Here is a 17669-nt window from a genome sequence, read left to right as displayed (position 1 = left end):
GTAAAAAGCATGAGGGATCTTTGTATCACATGTGGTGGACTTGTGAGGTAGCTAGGCAGTACTGGGGGGAAATAATAAGAGTAATAAGTGAGATTTTACAATTTCAAATTAATAAGAACCCAGAACTCCTGCTACTGAACTTGGGAATGGAGGATATTCCAGCACAATATAGGACATTGCTATTTTACATGACAGCAGCGGCTAGACTTTTGTACGCGCAAAAGTGGAAAGTGCAAGAAGTGCCAACTATCGAGGACTGGATATATAAATTGCTGTACATGGCGGAAATGGACAAAATGACAAGGAAACTGAGAGACCTTGATCCAGGACAGTTCAACACGGATTGGGAGAAGCTGAAACAATATTTAGTGAAGAAATGGGAGGTGGGAGGAGAACTGTGGCAGTTTGAAAATTACTGAAATACAATAAAAGTAGAGGGAGGTGACTTTACCGGGGGGTGGAGAGGTAAATGAGAATTTCTAAGCAACTATTATATATAGCATTAAGTATTATAGGTGTTATTACAAGAATTATAATGATAGAAATTAACCAATTATAAGGATAGAAACTAATTAATTTCATTTCTGGCAATAATTGTATAATGGAGATAATTTTATAATTGCAATGAAGGAATTTAAGTAAGGTGGGAAAATATATATTAATGTATAGATTATGTATTAAATTGATTGAATTGGTTTGGAGGTATATATGGGTCAAATTGGTTGACTATTTTTGGTGGATAGTTGCATAATGAAAGAATAATACAATTATATAATTAAAACAGTATGAAGATGAGATATGTAGAAAAAGAAATATATAGAGTATAAGTTAAATTGGTTGACTTATATTGAATGTACTGTTTATAGAAGTATCTAAAAATATGCTAAATGAGGGATAAATTGTTTGCCCCATATTGAAGATGAGATTATAAGATAGAGTATAGAGTACCAAAATTAGCTAAATGATTATTATCAAAAGAAAATATGCCAAGAATGTATTATTTAGTTATGTATTATTTAGTTGTTAAAGTAAGTAGGAAGACAGAAGGAGCACTGTGTTATATAGATAAGCTTAGAAGAAAGTGAAAGATTATGTTTGACAGATAGAATAAATTTAAAATGAGTAAGGGAAAAGGGACAAGGGGTTGGAAAACTGTTGGAAGTCAACAAAAGGGGGGGAAAGGGAGGGGGTTAGAATTGGAAAAATTAAAGGAAACTGATTGTAATGTACAATTTAATGATATCTAATCCAATAAAATTATTTTAAAAAAAAAGTTCGTGGACCGTGGTCCGTGGAAGCCCACGAACCCTGAACTGGTGGTCCGTAGGCAAATGCCGGTCCATGCCCATCTCTAGTTACCAGAAAGCATCCTTGTTGCACTCTGGAGCTCCTAGGCCCATTCCCTGCACTTTTACCCCCCATCAGCCAGGTAAGCGGTGGGGATGGTGGAGGCTAGGAGTAGGGGAATCCCTAGCTTTTAGTCAGTGCTGAGGGAAAGGTTTTCAATCAGCCTTTGTATATCTCAGTGAGAGGTTAATTTGACTAAATGAGACAAATTGTGTGGAAACCTGAAAGTTTTTTTCTGGTTAAGTCAGGCAAACTGTGTGCACCTGGGTCAGTCTGTGTATAGAGAGAGATTATTCTATCTAGGTCAGTCAAGCTGTGTGGAAAGGTCTGAGTAAATCTGTGTCTGCATGGATGAGATTATTATTCCATTAGTGAAGATTTGTGTGGAAAATTGTGTGACTGAGTCTGTGAATATACCTTTAAGAAGATATAATTAATTTTGTAACCACCAAGCTAAAGAACTATTCTGAAATGAATATGCCTATAAGAGTAGGATTGTCAGGTGTCTGTTATTCACTTAGACAGTCTGGTATTTTGGGGAACTCTTTGGGGGAAACGTTCCCCAAATACTGGACACCTGTGACCATTACACTCATGTACTTTTGTTTAAGGGGAAATGGCCCCCTTTTAAATCTCCCAACCACCCATGTGCTGACTATTGTGTCAAACTACCATCTATAACAAACCTTCCTATATTATCAGTTAGTAGGGTTGCCAGCCTCCAGGTAGTGGCTGGAGATCTCCCGGAATTACAACTGGTCTCCAGGTCACAGAGATCAGTTCACCTGGAGAAAATGGCTACTTTGGGGGGTGGACTCCATGGAATTATGCCATGCCAAGGTCCTTTCCCTCCCCAAACCCCACTTTCTCCAGGTTTCACACACCCCAGATCTCTAGGAATGTCCCAACTTGGAGCTGGCAACCCTATCAGTTAGCCTTCCTGCATTACTAGTTAAACTGGAGATCTAGGGTGAAACCCTTTGGTGGCAGTGAAAATCTTTAGAGGGAGGCAGGGAGGCAGGGAAGGTATTCTTGAGGTAAAAGCCTGGGTAAAGTAGAAAATACTTGAAGCTCTGTTTGTGTGGAGAAAAAATGAATGTTGGGACCAGAGCTCTCCTGAGGTGAAAGTTTAAGGTAAGGAAGAGCTGAATTAAAAGTCCAAAGGCAAAGGTTAAAAACAAAACAAAATCTGCTATCTGCTGGAGAGTTGCTTTTTTCCATTGAGAAAATTTTGGGGTTAATTGCTGGGGAAATTATATTTTCCAACACATTATAAGCAAGCTTGGATCAGGAGAAACTCTCAATGAGGCCCTGAAATATTTTAATCAAAATTCTGAATTTATGACCCATAAATTCATACTCCTATGTACAAATATCCTTAATTAATTATAAATATTTTTCTTATTCTATCACCACTATTATGCTAGATGAGGGATCGTCATATTATCTCCTAAGATAGCCTGGTCTATGATTATTTGAACAAACACAGTGGAAAGAGAATCCTTTCTAAGAGACCTTGAAATGGACGTTGGGAATTAAATTGATACCCACATTTCTGCTCAAGTTGATCTTTTTTTATAATCCTCATACAGGACAAACTTCTTCTGTTGTAGCTTCTGAAGAGCAACACAACAGATCTCAGCCGCCTTATGCCCCACATCTCCCCCACCCCCGTTGGCCTACTAATCCCCACGCCGGGGCTTGCCCGGCAGTGGCGGTCGCATTGCCTAGGGGGTGGTGCCTAGCAAGGATGTGATGTCACTTTCAGGTCACTCCTCCCCCCCACTTGCATCTTCCTCTGATGTCACTTCAATGCATCATGTCTTGTGGTTTTCAAGCATCTGACGTTTATTCTATGTGCCTCTTACATTAACAAAGTTTGGCCACCCCTGCTATATATTATGATGAGCATTCTGTGTCAGATCTCCCATGATTAAAAATTGTTAATACCTCTCATGTGGTGGTTTTGGTATGGTAAATTCCATCAAGATCATAGTGTTGTGGGAGGAAAGGTTTAACTCCCACATTGGATAAGCTACCAGTCAGGCCATTTGTTTGTCAAGGTCAGTATTGTCTACTGGCAGTGGCTCTCCAGGGTCTCAGGTGGAGGTATTAGACATCACCTGAGCCTTTTAATTAGAGATGCCAGAGACTGAACATGGGAGGTCACTGATCAATAGCATTTTGGGGGCAATTTTGATTTAAATTGAGGAAGCAGTCAGGAGGGAGGGTTAACTTCATTTCCCCATCACCACAACATCAAGTCAATGCACACATACCCTGTGACTACTGTTTCTTAAAACAGATTACCCATATCTCTTGCTGTCACATTTAATTTTGCTCCAGGTATAATAAAATTATTTTGAATGTAATGAGCTTTTTATCTAAAATTAAAGAAAGATTATGTAAGTGTGGCAAAAGTGGCTTGAATGCACCTTTCCTGGCCTGAAAACATACTTTTTCATCCTGAAGCAACCTCTGTAAAAACAAGCACACATAGTTTTGCTTTATTGCAGGGTATGGGAAAAGCCAGGTAGTGAGCATTGTTACCAGAACTGCTCTTTTTGAATGGGGAATTAGCTAGCAGTCTGGAACTAAATTTAGTGCGGATCTTTTAACCAATATATACTGGGGTCCCTCTCCAGACGCTCATGCAATAAAGAGGCAGACTAAATAAAGATACATGTTTTACTAAATAATGTGGCGTATGCCTGAACTAGCACACACATACAAGGTTACATACAAGAGCTCGGAAAACAGAGTAGGAAAACAGAGACGGTTGCATTAGCGGGATAGCCCACTTGAGAGCGATGAAGTTGGGTATACTCACAATCCTGACACGGAGCAAAGATGTGGCAGCGAGATGAGGTGGTCTAAAGCCTGCACTAGATCCAAAATACAGTGACAGCAAGGAGTCTGGCTAGGAATGGCACGCGCACCATGTGGCCTGGGAGACCAGCTTAAATACCCCAAAACGTACCCTGGGGCTGGTGCGGTTCCCGCTGGTTCTCATGGGTGAAACAAAGGTACGAATGGCTTTACAACTACCCTAGATGGGCCATCTTAGAATCTGATTGTATTATTGTGACACCTTGGGAAGAGAGGACAAAGGAGGGAGGGGGAGATCCGGGCGTATTGAATGGATGTTCCAGCGAACAGGGCTTGTCCCAACGTCATCAGCTCTGGAATGCAGAGGCTGCTTTGAGATACATTCTCTAAGTGCTTGGGATGGTCGGCACTTAGCTTCTTCTCCGGGGCGGCTATTAAGATATGCAGAGCAGGGTGAGGCTCGCCGCTGAGGACGTGGTCTGCTCGCTTCTCTGGAATGGCTTCTCTCAGAAGGCTGCTTCTCTGGGTCTTCTGGCTGCCTAAGAACATGGCTGCCGGCTGGGCATGTCTGGGGCTGGCTAACAGGCTGCCCGGTAGCGAGGGCAAGCTCGGTGACCAGCCCGCGGGAGGCTCCAGGCAGGAACTGGCCAGGGGGTGCCTGGTCAGGCTCGCTGGAGGTCTCCCTGGCTGGCACCTGGCTGCTAACAGCATGGTTTGGGCCCAGGTGAGGCAGGCTTCCATGGAGGCAGGGAAACAGCATGTATAACACAGTCCACAGCAGGAATAGGGCACAGGCACAGTCCGTGGTCGATAGCAAGCAGGCAGGAAACTGACACGTGAAGCAGAGTCCAAACAGGCAGGGAATAGACACATGTATTAAAAGTGCACACGTGCAAGGCAGTCTTTGGTGTAGTAGTAAAACAGCAACGCAGGAAACTCAAACACAGTTCCTGGCAGGCCTTGATGCAGGAGAAGGGGGCTACTTGGCAACAGCATCTATTGGCTAATACCTGGGTTCATATCATAGCATCATATCTTCCAAATCTCTGGAGCACTTCTGCAAATGTTGATGAAGTATCTGTGAATCAAGTGAATGATAGATGTAAAAGCAAGAGGAGACAAGGACAGGGTCCTCCTGGCATCATTTCTCTGGGCCCAGTACAAATCTGTAACATGCCTTCCGGCATGGGAAATAAGCACCCATACCTTTTTTCTGAAATTAAATAAATAGGCCATATAATGTTAATAATATTGTGATTCAGGATGGGCTCCTCTGAACTCCTGGTCCCCAGAGTCCCCTGTGCTTGGGCCCTGGGGTGACTGCTGTAGCATTTGACTTGAGAGACATGTTTTTGGTAAATTGTGAAGCTGGGTTTCCAAAGTGAGTGAAAATCCCACTGTGACCGCTGTTAAGAATTTTAAATTTGTCATTACCTAAGTACCTAAGGCCTAATTTTAGGTTGATGTGATGTGTTTTCATAATCAACAAATGTGGATACTTACATACCTAACCAAGCAAAGAAACTCTGAACAGCTTTGTTAATCATATTATTCCAGTACCATAAGCAACATGACAAATTTCAGATCAGCTGCAGAAATCATCTGCTGCTGTGTCATGTAGTTGTCTTCATCTAGCAAATATCTGCAATTTACTACACTAAGAATAGACAGGATCTAGAAGTCCTCAAGCCCTTCTCCTTTAAGAGGTCACAGCTGTTTTCTTGCTTTCTTCTTTCCTGCTAGGAGTTCTCACTTCAAAAGCAAAGACTTCCCATGTGAACAATTGCCCAATTATATCTGTGTAAAACAGTCAATAATCTATTTCTTTACTACTAGATAAAGCTGAGGGAACCTGCTGAATCTATCAGGAGTATATTGCGGCTAGCGGATGCTTGACAATGACCCTTTGTTGGGAAGTGTAAAAAGAGGTTATCCCTGAAGGGCAGTGACTACCTGCAATCCCATAGGGCAATTTTACCTGTTGTCTGATAGGAGTCCTGCAGTGGGCTTATTTATTGAAAGAAGGTAGGCATCAGGCACCGTACTGAGAGATAATGATATCTGTAGCACAGATGCATGCTGGGTGCAGCAACCTTCTTTGGAATGTTCCTAGAACTGCAAGCACTGCAGTCTACTAATGGATAGCACAAGCCGTAGCATGGCCCTTGCAAAAAGGGGCAACTTGTTTTTTAAAATATGCTTACCTCTTAACAGTGCTCAGGAGTAGGAAATTACACAATGGATGTTGAAATGCAGGCTGGGTGAGAAGTTGTCATTTGAGTAATGGATGCCTTATTTCCTGTTTTTGCTAAAAGCTAGAGCTCAGCGTAATTAGCGAGTGAGAAAGCAGCCTTGGCAGCTAAACAAAAAAGCACATTTTGGGCCAATTAAAATTGTTTATGTAGTCACTGAGAAGTATTTTTCACCAAACAATTAGAACTCAGTGTATTGATCGTAACAAAGTGTGACCTGTTGTTAAAGGATGCGATTCTACAAAATGCAAGTTAAAGCCATCTTGCAAACCGAAAGAACACAGAGGAAGCATGCAGAATATGTGGTAAGATGTAGCCAATTCCCTTCAACACTCAATTCCTTCTGTTCTGCAGAATCCACTAAATGAAGGATCTCAAATGCCCAGTCCAACAGTTATCAAAGAATAAGAAATGACGCAATCTTATGCATATATGAACCAGTACAAATCTTGGTACAATATATGATTTCAGAATAACAGAGCACAGGGTGTCTTAAAGAGCCACAAGCTTACCACACATTCTGCCCTCAGTCCACACTGTGATGCAGTTTGAAGAGGGGCAAGTGCAGACTAAAGATGGGCCACACGGACAGCATCTGACTCAGTACTTAAGAATGGTTCAGATGTACAAAATTTTCTCCACACAATGCATCCTAGCCTTTCGTTTAGAAATTGTAACACCCCCTCCCATATATTAAACCATTAATACATTAAGTGAACATATTCTGAATTGTCTCTTGATAACTGAACAATCAGGTGAATGTGTGAACTGCCTCCATTGAAAAGAATTGGGTTTGAGTCAAAGAACTTTTGAGTAAAAGGAAAAAGCCACTAGCACTGTTTCACAGTAGTAATGCACAGAAGGTTTATTCCAAGTTATAACAGATTTGGAGTTGGATCTAGTGGATCATTTCCATTGACGCAAGAGATTTCCATCAGCGAGGCAAAACATCTTTGCTTCCCCTGTTCTACAGCAGCTCACAATGCCCACTATAATGTTGTTCCTGGATAAGAAAGGACCCCTAAGAACAATATGAGGGGGGACTTAGAGGTATACAGTGGAAGGGGAAATGCAAAAAAAAAGAAGGCAAAATAAATTTTAAACTGAATCTAATCCAAGCTTTGTAATAGCTCTCATGTTTCTACTTATAGAAGAGGTTGCACAAGCAGAAGAACATTGTTAAGAGTGTTTGTTCATGAGTTATTTGCCCCAGGTTCAATGTTGTTGGGAAATGGAGTTTTTCTCAAATCTTTTCTCAAATCCCAACTTTTCTCAAATCTTTTCCAAAACTTGTGCCATAGTTTTTGGAAAGATCAAAGCAAAGCCCGGATAAATGCAACATGGGACGGAAAGTTCAGATCCCCTCAGTTAACACGCAGAATTTTCTCCAGTGACAGCCATTTTCTTTTCCTATCACCAGGACTTTTTTCTTTAACAAAATAATCATTATACTTCTATTCCATTATACCAATATGTATATCAAGTTCTCTGAATTCTCAGCTTAATTTTTTAAAGCAGATCTCTAAGATCTATTCCATAAGTTAGGCTACCACATAAAGGCCATGTTTTATATTTCTCATTCTCTGTTACAATAATGAGTGATAGAATGGTAAGGTATAGCCCAATCTTGTGGAATCTTGGAAGCTAAGCTGAGTTGGTACTTGGATGAGAGACCACCAAGGAAGACTGGAGTTGTTCTGCAGAAGAAGCCAATAGCAAACTGCCTCTGCTCCTCACTTGCCCTGAAAGCCGTTTCTGGTGTTGCCATGTTGGTTGGAATCTGATGGCGCATGTGTGCACACGTGCATGCATGTGCACATGTGAATGTGTGCACACACTACAATAACTCAACAAAGCAATAAAGGTTTAAAAATAAATAAATTCATTGCCCATCAGTATTGTAAAACAGCCAGTTTAAAAGATGCATTGACATCGTTTTCAATCAAGGATTCTGGGCTTCAGTTGCCTCTGGTGTTCCTGTAATGAAAATGATAGTTCCATCTTGAAATACAAAATACCTATTAACTTTGTATGAAAACAGAAAGGAAAAGACGTAAATGCTTAAATATCTTTTATTTTTCAGAGGTGTCACACAAAGGGTGGGGGGAACACAGTGATGCTCTGTAAACCACACAGATGTACACCTTTCAAGATTTTAAAGAACCAGTGTATAGTATGTTGTCAGCTACATAATTAAGGATGGGGGGGCTTGACCTACTATTAGTGGATTAACAGCACTTGTACTGTAACCACAGCTTAGAAAGCCTCGTATCTGTGTAGTCAGAACTATGTGCTGCCCCTTTAATGATTGGTACTCATGGGAATTGTAGTCCCCCCTCCAATATAGAAGTTTATTGTAGGCTTCCTGTGAAGGTGTTAAAGTTTTTATGGTCCTCTTCCCCCCTTTGTTTCGGACCCTTTCCCTCAAGGATGCAACAGTCATAATGAATTTACCGCTTGTCTACAACAAATCTGGACCAATAAAGATGTATCTTGCTTCTGAATGAACCATGTGTAGTTCACTGGCTCCAACTGTAAGTAAGGATTCCTTTATGATCTGGGTTGAGGAAGGCAGCGCATTAAAGCTATCTGGAAGCCAGCATCTTTCCTAGCTGCTCCCAGAATAGTAAATTCATTAAAAGGCTCGTCTTGCTCCTTCACAAAGTAAATTCATTAAGAAGCATGTTCTTCTCCTTCAAGATCACCATAGTGAATTAATAGCTACAGCATGTTTTGCTCTTGCAAAGATAAAAAATAACATGTGTGCATGTCTGCATGAAGGGGAAACAAAAACAAAATCTCAGCTCCCTCTTCTCCTGGCTGCAAAGGATTCCCCTTACCAGAGCCTTTCAGTTGCTAATTGACTGATCAGCCTGGGAGCCCACCTTCGCTAGCCGGAGAAGGAAACGAGCAGCTTAAATAAGAATGTTTCAGCCGCCTGCATGCTTTATTCTCAAGCAGAGAAAATGTTTCATGCCTTACAAGCCTGTCGTTTCTGAGTTAAATGTTTCTTAACTTAAAGTGGAGGAGAGCTCCGGTATGGATCAGCTCCCTCACTCTGCTTCAAAAGTACCTCATGCCTTTGAATTGCAAAACAGCTTTAACTGCTAAGGTATTGCTCTAAGCTGTGCTTCATGCCGGCCTGCTCTTGTAATCCAGAACGCTTTATCCACAACCCCTAAATGCTGAGCACACAAAGGAATTCAAAATCAAAAAGAGTCCAGTAGCACCTTTAAGACTAACCAATTTTATTATAGCATAAGCTTTCGAGAATCAAGTTCTCTTCGTCAGATGCCTGATCAAAACTGGGCAGATACAGAAGAGGAGGGGGAAAGAGAGGGAAGGAGGGGAGCATAAATCACAAGAAGGCAGAATGCAATTAGCATAGAGGCAATCAAAACATTCCTTTGCTTGGAAATGTAAACATTTCCTTTTGGTGTGCAGTCCTTTAAGCGACCTTTAAGTCTTTGGTGGAATGTCCTGGTAGATTCTACCAATCTACCAATCTACCAGGACATTCCACCAAAGACTTAAAGGTCGCTGTGGTTCAAAAGAAACCTTTCAAAAACAAAATCCAACGGGAGGCTGCTGAATTGGAATTCATATGCAAATTTGACTCTGTCAAGCGGGGACTGAATAGAGACTATGAATGGTTATCACATTACCACAGGTAACAGATTCTCTTTACAGAGGCGTGATCTGGGGGAGCCCAGTGACGCCTGGTGTGAGCTTTCGGGGACCACAGTTCTCTTTGTCAGATGCAACTGGCAGGGAGAGCTGTGGTTACCGAAGGCTTATACTACATAGGAATTGGATACCTTCACTGCTACAAACTGACTGCACACCAAAAGGAAATGTTTACATTTCCAAGCAAAGGAATGTTTTGATTGCCTCTATGCTAATTGCATTCTGCCTTCTTGTGATTTATGCTCCCCTCCTTCCCTCTCTTTCCCCCTCCTCTTCTGTATCTGCCCAGTTTTGATCAGGCATCTGACGAAGAGAACTTGATTCTCGAAAGCTTATGCTATAATAAAATTGGTTAGTCTTAAAGGTGCTACTGGACTCTTTTTGATTTTGCTACTACAGACTAACACGGCTAACTCCTCAGGATCTATGACAAAGGAATTCATACTCTGAAGAGCACACACGTTTGAAAGCATCTCCAGAATCCAGCACTAAGCTGGGAAAAGTTGCTGAGCGCAAACAACTCCTCAACGCAAAATTCTGATTTGCACAGCTGACAAAGGGAACTTGCAAAGCTTTCAGCATCAGAAGAGTAGGCACGGCTAAGGAGCACACCCACACCCCTAGTGGTCTCTTAGAGCAACTACAACTGAATTCTTATAAAGCTCACTCACTTCGCCCCCGGTGGCCAACTTCGGAAGTGCAGCCAACAATTCTGTTCAAGCTATACAGAAGTCACGTGCTTGCGCTACCACAACAGTGCCACCGCAACAGTGCCATCCTAGTGGGCTGAAGTAGTACTGCCGCTTCATCGCTGCATCACGGTGGCCAGCCTCGGAAGTGCAGCCAACAATTCTGTTCAAGCTATACAGAAGCCACGTGCTTACACTACAACAACAGTGCCACCGCAACAGCGCCACCCTAGTGGTCTGAAATAGTACTGCAGCTTCAAAAAAATTTTTTTTTTGCCGCAATGGAAACTCCTGTGGGAAATCCGGCAGGTGCAGAGGTTATCGCGGATCCTGCCAATGCACCCACTACTTCCTCCAATGGCAACGATGAAGCTGAGTCCAAAGTCCACCACAGAAAGGAACATTGATGTTCATGGTGCAAAAATTTTTACGTTATCCTCCTTCCACAACTTCATCGTCCAAGCACAGCAAATGTCTGAGCCCAACCTACGAGAAGGTGATGTCATCCTCCTGAAAGACAAGGATGCTCCTAGGAACTCGTGGCCCATGGGACTTATAGATCGAGTTCTACCCAGCGCGGACGGGTTGGTCCGCAAGATTGATGTTCGTGTAGCCAGACACGACGGCCCGAAGATTTTCACCAGACCAGTCACCGAAGTGATCCTGCTTGTTTGGAAGACTGATCTTGAAGAATGAAGCTCAAGCTTTGCATGCCATTTGTTGCTTATATGCTATATTTAGCCTTTATTGCCTAGTTATGAGAATAGTGTAGCATGACATATATGCTTAGACTTGTTAGGATACTCCACTAGCTTGCATGTTGGGGTGGAATCCATAGGATCCCAGGCGGGGAGTGTACTGTAACCACAGCTTAGAAAGCCTCGTATCTGTGTAGTCAGAACTATGTGCTGCCCCTTTAACGATTGGTACTCATGGGAATTGTAGTCCCCCCTCCAATATAGAAGTTTATTGTAGGCTTCCTGTGAAGGTGTTAAAGTTTTTGTGGTCCTCTTCCCCCCTTTGTTTCGGACCCTTTCCCTCAAGGATGCAACAGTCATAATGAATTTACCGCTTGTCTACAACAAATCTGGACCAATAAAGATGTATCTTGCTTCTGAATGAACCATGTGTAGTTCACTGGCTCCAACTGTAAGTAAGGATTCCTTTATGATCTGGGTTGAGGAAGGCAGCACGTTAAAGCTATCTGGAAGCCAGCATCTTTCCCAGCTGCTCCCAGAATAGCACTAATCAACCAATTCAAGCTCTCAGTTTCAAGTGTGTATTTCCCAAAGATAATATGATATATATTATCATATATAATATGATGCTATTAAATGTTAACAAAATATTATTTATGAGCACTAAAATTACTCATGTTAACAAATACAACTACTTGGTTATGTTGAGGATAACTCAATTTCTGTTTGCCAAACACCATTAATAGAAGGCAGAATGAATTTTACTTGTACTCAAATAATGGTCTTTACAATAATTAATGACATGCTTATTTTCAGGAGTTCAACCCAGAAACAAATTCAGAAATTGAAGCCGCTGCTCCCACCCCCAGTAGTTAAGGATTTATGCTTAGGGAAAGGATTTCTTCCTAACAGGTATGTATAATATTAGTTATGGATCCTGGAACCTGATGAGCTTCTCAACAACTGTCAGCTTGAAGAACTAAATTAGCTTTATGCACAGGTGTTATACCAATATAGATAAAATCACATGACAGTAATCAATACTGAGTAATACTAGGCCAAGCTCTTGTATTCTCTAGATGAACTTTTAAACTTTGCATGAACTGTCTGTGTGTTTTTTCTATGCGTTAGGTAATTCTAACAGGTGTGCTTTCATCCTTTGAGAGTTCATTAAAATAGTGGACTCTATCGAGGTTAATGTTCCTCTATCAGAGATTCAACCAATGGTGATCGCTCAACTTAACTTTTCCTGACACTTCTCAGAGATTTATAGTTTTCTTTTGCAGATCTGAGTATGATGTAATTTTTTACTAATTGGAAGGTTGTACTATAGAAATTATGAATATTCAGTGAAGCATCAAACCAATCATTGTTTGTTTGTGCTATCATGTGAATAGACCTTAAATATTTGCATATGATGAGGTATAAAATTGCAAACACAGATAGAATGGTAGAGCTCTGATGGAAGAAATCTCTTGAGAGAATTTAGGTGAGAAATTTTTACCTATGCATTTCATAGAAACTTTGATTAACTTGGATTTTAATTTTAAAAAGGGATTGATAAACTTGGAATTTATTAAGAAATGTTAGCAAACTTATTTCTTATTGCCTTTCTGTGTTTTTTTTATAGGATTTATATTAATAGCCATTTATATTTTGATTACTTGCTTCATTAAAAAACTAGGGTGTATTTTCAATAAAGTGAAATAAACTCTAGACAGGTGTCTGTGTGTTTGATAAAGAGTTGCAAAGCAATATTGAACCCTATATAAATAAATGTACTGATAAACAGCTGGTTCAAAGAACATATCTGTTTGACAAGTCTGAGAACTAATTGCTGTAAGCTTTCCAGGAGAGAGATACATCTTTCTCTTGGCTAGTAGAAGCTTAGTTTCAGATACAGGCAAAAGCTCGTTACACAAGAGCCATTTAAGTATCAAATACCCCCCTTCTATCAAGCAAATGTCCTTTTAATATAAATTAAAGAATGTTATCCACCTAATATCACCAAGATATCTTTAATATTTATTTCTTTATTTCACTAAATTTATTTATTTCATCCATTCTCCATCTCTCTTGATGAAACTCAAGGCAGATGAGTTACCCACTAGAGACTACTCACATTCCAGGTCCAAATGTCACACATTCTACATACTTGCACATTGTATCAATTGCACTTACTCCACATGTTACACATCAACAAATAACGTAGTAGTCTACTAGTCTTACTGGATTTTCTACTAGGTTTGAACATGGTTGGTCGCAAGATTATGCTAGACCAACTGTAGGACTATGGAGCTTTAGCTTTTCTCTAGCTCTTCCTGGGCAGAAGGACATGGTGGGGACATCATTCATGGACTCCAAGAAGATAACTTGAAAAGTTCCATAAAGCTCTAAAATATCTCCTTTTTATTTATTAACTATTTGAAGCCACTGGGAAAGATCATTAGATCATCAACATCCTAAAAATACTTAGCCTTGCGGCTTATTAAAAGATCCAGTGAGGCTGTGTTAAATTTTACAAGGGATCAAAAAATCTTTAAAAGATTGTGCTGTAATTACACTTGGTTTCTTGTTTTATGAGTTTTCATACTCAAAAGCACAGTAGAAAGTTTTAACTTTAAGAACCTTAAGAAGGAAAAAATCTGTTTCTGATATAAATAAGTGTTTACAATTTGGATTTTAAAAAAAGCTTTAACACCTGTGGTGGTAGCCAGAGAGTTTTCCCTGAAAGACTATACCATCTACACCAAGGGTTGCACAGCCAATTAGATTATAGCGCCACTGATTACTCACAATGCTCTTCCTGTGAGGACAGGCCCCGATGTGTTGTCTTTTGATAACGCTGGCTCCTTTAGGGCAATAATGCTGATACAGCTTCCTGTCTAATCATAAAGCAATTACTGTACCTCCAGAGAGAAAAAGCACTTTCAGACATCTAGGCTTAACTTAGATGTGACAGTCAATCCTTTCCTTGCTGGCCTTAAATGTCAGCTAAAAGTGCACACTTAGAAAAATATGTGACAAACATGAAACAATGGATAATGGGCATAATATCTGCAGCATCTTGAAAAATAAGAGTCCTCTGGCAAAGGTTATTATAGCAAGAAATTGTTGAGATTTAGTGAGGATAAACTGCATGTATCTGACAGTGGGTTCAAGCCCTTGAAAGCTTATGTCATTATAAATCTGTTAACCTTTAAGGTTTACAACAACACCCCCACATTCCAGAAGGGTAGCCATGTTTTTGCTACAGCAGACTAATACAGCTATCCCTCTGGAATTTGAGATTGGATGTAACTTTCACTTAGCTTGCATAAAGAAAGTTGGCATAATTGGCTGTCGGTTCCAAGGGAAATCACTCAGTAGAAGAGGCATAATGATCTACATGCCATTTGTAAGAAATCTGGTACGTAGACTGCAATCTGTGTACACATTTGTCAGGTGTGAAATCTGAAGAGGTACAAATTGGAGTGGAAGCTAGTGGCTACAATTAGCCCTTCAATCTCTGATACTTTATGGGGAGAAAAAGAAATTGTCTTGAGGGAAAAGGGACGATCTTCTTTCCTGTCACTTACCTACCACCTTGTAGATTGTTTGTTTCAGCCAGTTTTCTTCAAAGTACTTCACTTTGTTTCTTCCTTGTTTGTTTTTTACCTGGCAAATCATAAGTAGATGTAGTAATAATGTATGTTATTGGTATTGCTGAAGTGCTACAAAAGGTGACCTGCATATATAAAAACAGAATACCCAGGTAGAACAAAGTTGTTCTGTAAGTGTATTAAATTAAGCAAGATAGGCTGCCTAAAAGCTCAAACAAAAGACGTGGAAGACTTACAAAATCTGAAAATATTAAAAACATTTCAGTATGAAGTGTCTGAATATATAATAGCTTGAAATGAATGCTAATCTGCTCTGGTTTCATTGGGCTATGTTATATGTTCTGATGGTAAGTATGAGATGGACCCAAAAAAACCCATCTCATTTAGCACTTCAAGTGCATAGCAGCTGCATGGTTTCTGTTTCTAAAGTGGGTTTCTTTGCATCCTATATTTCTAAATGTAGTGCACAGCTTCGTTAGAAATTGTCTCTTAAACTGGAAAGTGAAGTAGTCTGTTTTACAATAGAAACTGCAACACATGAGAGAAGGAATGCATTTCCAGCTTTGTTATGGTGTCACACAATGCATTTTTCAGTAAGTAGATGTCACACCCTCTACTGTAAGGGTTGTCTGGTCAAAATGTCCCCCCAAAAAAGTTGCCAAGCAGTAGTGTCAGTTCTTTGGGCCTTTGAAAGTAGAATTGGGCATGTATTTTGTAAGCTACCTATGACAATTTGGAGCCCTTGAGTCCAGTGTAAGTAGAACCTGCATTACTATATGAGAGGTGAGCACCTGGTCTTGTGTTATATTTCAGCTGATGTTTCATTGCTTTCTCTAGGAGCCATAAACTCAACCATCTGTGCAGCAGGCCAAGACATGCAGTTTTGAAGTCCCTGCTAGAGAACTCTCTGGACAGAAGGGGTGTGTGTGTGTGTGTGTGTGGTGAGAGACACACTGTATCACTGAAGCAGAACAGAGAAAGGAAATGACTCAATCATCAAAAGGCCCTCTTTCCTCAGGGAACTGTCCCTAATCAGTATTAGCCCCTTACAATAATACTATTTCAGAAGCACTGTGAACCAGAGCACTGTGTAGCCATGTAAACTTCTTCCTGGATTTGCCAAACAAAACAGCATTCAGCAATTAATAGAATTTAGCTATTAGCCCTGCTATGATAAAGCAACACAAACTTTGCCTGCTAGTTATACAGCCATTTTGTTTTTGAAAATGTGGTTTATTTCCTGTGTTGTAATTTTCTCTCTCACACACACCATGCAAGAATAATAAATGGCTGCATTTTGTTTGGCTTCAAGCATTATGGCTATGGAAATTGTCCTCATTACCCTTGCAAGAGCTTTTACAAAGCTTCCTCATGGGAATTCCCTGATTAGTCATCGCTTTAGTATTAAGCTTGGATAGTTTGTAGTACATGCCAAGGATCTACTGAAAGCTCTACCTTTTTTAGTGTTTGATAATGCACTGAGGCAATGCCAAAAGTTGGCAATAAACATTGAAGACCAGACAACAAGCATGCCCTAGCTCTGGGAAGTGGATATTACTAAGCCTTGGTTCCTTATAATTAATGGTGATTAGACACAGAAACAGACGTGCACCACCTCAAATACAAATGAGCAGTTTGTTCTTCTTTCACGCAGAAAAAGAACACTAGCCAGAGTGAAAGGAGCCATGGCCTCCTAGCATTTTTTCATTTTTCTTACCTGTCTCCCGTTTTCACAATGAGCTCTTGCTCTTACTGACAAAGCTGACTCTTCAATTTTGGTGGGGGTTTTTTTCACCACGCCTAGTACTGATTTGAAAGCACAAAGAAAATCAGCGCTGCATTGGATCAAAGTTTTAAATTGTTCACTGCAGTAGTACTGGGTCACAGCATCATTGGAATGAGCACAATAGCAATATGAATTTAGAAAACCAGAGACAATAATTGTATGTAACAAAGGAATTCTGTAAACATCCCACCCTTGGGAAACATCATTTACACCCATAACAATAGGTGGGTTGGTCTCCAAATCAAACCTAATGCAACTGCAATATATCAGTATGTATCACATTGTTATCTTACCTTCCTCCAGGGAGTTCATGGTTTTCTCCACCTGCATTTTGTCCTTACAACAATCCTAAAGTAGGTTAGAGTGATTGGGTCAGGGCCACTTGATAGGCTTTCTGAATGGCGGGGGTGGTCTATCGGTCTGCAAAGTGGTGAAGAAAGCCAGCCATGCCTGTTGCCTCTTCTCACAGATTGCCTTCTGTTGATTTGGCATCCTAAGCAGCTGTTTCAGTCTCTTGGGTGGTGAACCAGTCCCACCTCACTTTACATCTTATGCGCTGTCCCAAATGATGATACCTTGAGGCTGCCCTGAAATGGGTTTGAATATATTCAGACATAATGCCATGGTTTAAACTTCCAGACATATGGACGAGCTGTGGTTTAGTGCTATTTGTCAACCTTTGCTTTCATCTGCTCTGTATTTCACAGTCACTCTCTCAGTGGTGTTCTCCAGATGTGAACCAATTACAAGGAACTATGGCTTTTCAGTTCAGATATCCT

Source organism: Eublepharis macularius, chromosome 2, assembly GCF_028583425.1.
Source record: "Eublepharis macularius isolate TG4126 chromosome 2, MPM_Emac_v1.0, whole genome shotgun sequence".
Lineage (NCBI taxonomy): Eukaryota > Metazoa > Chordata > Lepidosauria > Squamata > Eublepharidae > Eublepharis > Eublepharis macularius.
This window is presented reverse-complemented; position numbering follows the sequence as displayed.